This window comes from Bison bison, unplaced genomic scaffold (assembly GCF_000754665.1).
Source record: "Bison bison bison isolate TAMUID 2011002044 unplaced genomic scaffold, Bison_UMD1.0 scf7180017864495, whole genome shotgun sequence".
In the NCBI taxonomy this organism is placed as follows: domain Eukaryota; kingdom Metazoa; phylum Chordata; class Mammalia; order Artiodactyla; family Bovidae; genus Bison; species Bison bison.
The window spans coordinates 8,939,196-8,944,349 of NW_011495054.1; the positions used below are offsets into that span (position 1 = coordinate 8,939,196).

Sequence of the window (5,154 nt, forward strand, 5' to 3'; positions counted from 1 at the left end):
TGGAGTGTATTTGTATTTGCCAACTTGAAAACCTCTCCCAAAACAGTCGACAGGAGCCCCAGCTGTGGAACACGTGGTCATCATCATGGGCAAAGGGCACCCTGGTGGTGGAGCCCTTGGTCTGACGCAGTAGGTAACCAAGGCCCACTCCTGAAAGCTGCAGAGATCCCGTCACCCCTTGGCACCCAGGAGCAGCGGGAGCAGCCTGGGAGCCTACTCCCAGCAAGGTCACTGGGCATCGTCTTTGGTCCTCTGTTCTCTCATCCCTAAATTAAGAGAGTTGAATCAGATGACTTTGAAGGGCCATTCTAGCCAAAAATATCCTCCCAAATTTCCATTCAAGGGTAAATGTGAGGGACTTCGGCTATCCCTGGAGAGCGAAAAGGAAATCTCTTCTCCCGCCAGTCCCAGGGCGGCTCCCACATAGCCTGAGTATCTCCTGTATGTCATCTTCCCCCTCAGACCATGCCTTCTGAACCCAGAGCTCCTGCCGGTTTACCTGGGCAGGAACCAGGTGTTGAACTAAAGGAGAGGCTTTCTTTTCCTGGCCACTTTCTAACCATCCAGGTACCAGAGGTTGAAAAAAGGTTTTCAGTCCGAGTTGTTCAGGCTGGTTATCTCCAAGGATGCGACAGACCAGGTAACCCCTGAGGCTTCACTCTGTGCTCATGTACGCAGCTTTGGACATGCACGAAACAAAGCCCACGAGGGGAAGTGTACTTAGTGGCTCACATTAACTCGTCCCTAACAGGTTAAATGGGAGATAGAGGCAGATGGCCACAGCAAGGAGACATTTTGCCTGATTTACAGATACCCCAAATGACTGGATTCTACATTTTTCTTCTTAAAGGATAACATTGGAAAGTGGATAAAATGCCCAGCTCATAGAGTTGATTTGATAGCTGGTAAAGGGCTTCCTGGAGAAGGGAATGGCAACCCACTCCAGTACTTTGTGTGGAGAACTCCATGGACAGAGGAGCCTGGCGGGCCACAGTCCATGGAGTCGCAGAGTCGGACACGACTTAGCCACTGAACAACCCCGCTTGCCAGGTGGTGCTAGTGGTCAGCAACCAGTGCAGGAGACCCAGGCTCCATCCTTTGGTCAGGAAGATCCCTTGGAGGAGGAAATGGCAACTAGCTCCAGTATTCTTGCCCGGAAAAACTCCGTAAACAGAGGAGTCTGGCGGGCTACAGTCCAGGAGGTTGCAGAGAGTCAGGCGCGACGCGACTGAGCAAAACGTGTCTACCTGACCATCAGTCATAGTTTCCTGTGTTGGGAATTTCCAAAGTTTTCTGCCTTTTACGTGTATATTAGTGAAAGAGGATGCCTCTGGGCCACTAGCCTGATCCTATTTTAAACCTGTCTTGCACCTCCTTGTTTCTGTGTGACAGATAAGGATGGTTTCGCTTCTCTGCCTTGAAATGCCCTCCTGACCAAGGAAGAATGGAAAAAGGAAGGAACAGATTTACGAATATTCCATTGGTTTGCGTAAAGTTTGGTCCCTCTAACAAATGTAAAATAAGATCATACTGACTGCACTTTTAGAGGCTTAGCTACTGGAGCTGAACACATAATTGTTGTCCTTTCTAGATGCCATTGAAAAAAGCCCACCTCTTGTAACATTAAGCGGAGTGTAACCTATAAAAATTTGGAATCACCGTCTTGTACACTTGAAACTAAGATAATATTGTAAATCAACAATACTTTAGTAAAGAACAAGCACACCCCTTTAGTCAGGCTCAATGATTAAGTCTGTCCGGGTTACATGTAATACATATCTGATACAGTCACGTTAAAACAAAAACAAATGGTTGAAATGACCATTCATTCCAATGACCATGGGCTTCAGAGTCAGGAAGTCCGGGATTTGCATCCTGACAACCCCCTGCTAGCTGTGTTGACCAGCACGACATACATCACCTGTGAAAGCCCCTACTTTTCTCCTTCCAGGTGAGAGAGGCCGGGACCTGGGGTCCTGTACCCAAGCCTTTGTGCCAGCGTTGGACTAACTTCTTTTAGAGCAAGGGAATCCGAGAGACAGTGAGGGACTGACATCAACTGCATGCATGCACAGTTGGGGTAATTCCTAGGAACAAGATACAAAAGGCCACAAGCAAACTGGCATTGTGGAGGTGCGGGGAGCAAAAGCCGGTACTGCGCACGATCCATGCACCCGGCCTCACCACGGGGTGGGCAGACCACCTAAGCCACCCCTCCTGCCTGGCCCAGGCATCCACCCCCACCCTCCCCTTGTGTACGGAACCAGCCCGCCTTCCTCGGGGAGCAAACGAGGGCACCTGTTTCTTGTTCTTGCTCCCTCCTCTGCAGCACGAGCCCCAGGAAAGCCTTGCCTGAATTCCTTATCCGGCTTCTTACCAATTCCTGTTGATTAGAGCCCAAGGACAAGAGTCAGTAACACAGGCAGTGGACAGGGCAGGCTTTAGAGCCTCTCGTTTGCTGCAGCGTTTTAAGACTGTGCCTTCTGCGGGGGCGGGCAGAAAGAACTTGGAGGGTTCAAATCCTGGCTCTCTGCTTTTTAAGGTTGTCGTTCAGTCACTAAGTCATGTTAAACTCTCAGCGCCCCCACGGACTGCAGCACGCCAGGCTCCTCTGTCCTTCATGGTCTCCCAGAGTTTGCTCAGATGCACGTCCATTGAGTTGGTGGGCTGCGTAAGGTAAGTTGGTTCATTTTTCCAAGCCAAAGTTTCTCCATGGGTAAGACGGGCCTGGGGAAAACCCTACCTCCCAGGTTGTTGGGACTAGGAAATGAGTTCATAGAAGACCTCAGGTTTGTGTGTGATGGCAGCCGCCTCCTTCTTACTTGTGTTTCCACGCATTGATTGTTTACCAAGAGACACATTGGTTAAGTGATGTCCTTCCAGAGACCAGCTGGGACATGGAGCCGGGCTCTCCTCCTCGCCCAGTTGCTCTGGCCTCTGGTTATCTGCGTGGAGCAGAGACGGTAGTGTGACTGAGTGGCCCGCCCTGGACAGGGGTGGCGTTGCGGGGGGGAGAATGTGCTTGTGTCGGGAGCTGTCCCCTCCCCCGCTCCATGCCACCAAATATGTCCATACGCTCCAACTGACTAGTCAGCGGCCACCCCGGGCTGCCGTCCCCTGTCCAGACCTGGAGCTCAGCAGCTAATTTTAGAAATGACTTGTCCACTCAGCTGCTGCTATCACACTGGTGCAGGGGGAGGGTGCGGGAGGAGCAGTCAGGGGAGGGGATGTGAACGACAGTGTGAGGAGGGGAGCTGCGGACATTTCTCCTCCGTCCCTGCTCGCCCAGCTTGGTGGGATCTCTGCGCTGCAACCCGGGGAGGCCCTTCGGACGGGAGTGGATCCTGTGCCCTTGGCCCCGGGTGGAGAAGGTACCGTCGGGCTGGGTTTTACGACAGGCACCCAGTGAGCGGACGGGCATAATTGTCCGGAATGTGCCTTGGGGGCTGCGGTGGCCGCTGGTCTCGTCTATTTCAGGCCTTTCAGCCTGCGAGGCCTGTTCCCCTTTGCTGGTTGGGTGTTTCATGGGAGAATTTTACAACCACATGCTGGTGTGAGGGAACACTGCTAAAAGATCACCCTGCTCAGGCCCCAGCTGTTGGCTGATTCTTAAATATCTATATACATTTAGAGTCATGGGATAACCACTTTGGAATCTTGGCTGGCAGACAGCAAGGTTTGTATTTTCCCAAAGCTACTAGTGATTTCTGCTTAACTGAGTGTCGGTTGATGCTCAGGGAGCCCAACTCTTCCCCTTTCGTGTTTCCAGTACTGTTGAGTATCAGCCGTGATGGTAATTGTTTTTTTTTTATTCCATTTATTCCAAATAAGCATGGCAAGGGAGGAGGGAGGGATGGTGGGTGACGGTTTGAATTTCATGTGGCGCTGACTTGATCCCCTGTCGGAGAGGAGGTGTCTTCTCTGGCTCACCCGTTAGGGGCGTATCTTTGAATGGAGACCTGCACTGGCCTCAGTGGGTGGTGGGGGGCAGTGGAGACGCTGGGGAGGGGACACGGAGCTCCCTCCCTGGAGTCAGGCCTCAGGGTCAGGGCCTTGGAGCAGCTTTTCCATAGAGGTGGCCGGGAGGGGAAAGCCCAGTCAGTTCCAAGCTGCCCAGCCTGGCCTCGTCCCTGGGCTTCCGTCCCACAGGACTTGGAAAACTGGGCTGCGGCATTCACTCCTTGACCAGCCAAGCAGATGCCTGGCCTGATCAGTGCCCCAGCTCAAGAGGGGCTGGGGGTCCCACGGGGGCTTCCTGTGTCCAACAGGACCCTGGTTCCCTCAGGGTTGGCTTTGCTACTAAATTTAGGCTCTCCTGGATCTAGGTTGATAGGTCTGGGTGGGCTGTGGATAAGATCTAGAATTTAATGGCCCAAGACGGGAGGGATTGGCGGGGGAGGGTCTCCGGGTCACCTGACTTTGGAGGGGCTGCGTGTCACCCATGAGACATCCGGTGGCACCTGGGCCAGGTCACCTTGAATAGCCCAGTGTGGGCTCTGCTGACACTGTGACCTCGATCAGTCCCTCCCGGGATCTGAGCTTTAGTTCCGCCTTCTAAACCCCAGGAGCCTTGGCGAGATCATCCCGGAGGTGGCAACCAGGATTCAGTGTCTGTGGCAGCATTTCTCCCAAGGTTGGGTCTTCGGTCACCTCTACCGGCCTGCCCTGGGGTGGGGGGAAGGCTTTTAAAACGTACATTCCCATCTCAGAACTACTCAACAGTCCTGGGGGGAAGGGACCTGCAGGTCCTCAAAGTTTAAACAGATTGAGGGGTCTGTGTGCTCAGTTGTGTCTGACTCCTTGCAACCCCTTGGACTGTGGCTCGCCAGGTGCCTCTGACCTCTGGGATTTTTCAGGCAAGAACACTGGTGCCCACCAAAGCTGGAGAAACCCTTCCCCTCTGGGGGAGCCGATACAACCCCAGGGGGTACCCACTTTGTCAAGACTCAGGGTATCACATACTTGCAAAACATACTTGCACCCGTCCGCTATCAGGGTCTGATGAGTGCAAATTTTCATAAGGTCCATGGTCAGCCAGGGACAAGATCAGGCACTTCTGGGGGCTTTCTGAGCTGAGACCAGGAGGCCCAAATGCCGGAGAGAGCCTCCGGCCACTGCCAAAAAAAACAGGAACTCGGGCTGGGTGTCCACGAG

At 53.2% G+C, this 5,154-nt stretch overlaps 1 protein-coding gene across 1 annotated transcript in view; it reads left to right on the forward strand.

The window, feature by feature from the left end:
• Positions 1 to 3,186: 3,186 nt before the first annotated feature.
• The window catches only part of MYO18B (myosin XVIIIB), a 232,628-nt gene continuing 230,660 nt past the window's right edge, over positions 3,187 to 5,154 (forward strand). The window contains exon 1 of the mRNA XM_010828851.1: positions 3,187 to 3,371. The gene's annotated coding sequence lies outside the window, so the exon portion shown is untranslated. The remainder of the gene's footprint in view (positions 3,372 to 5,154) is intronic.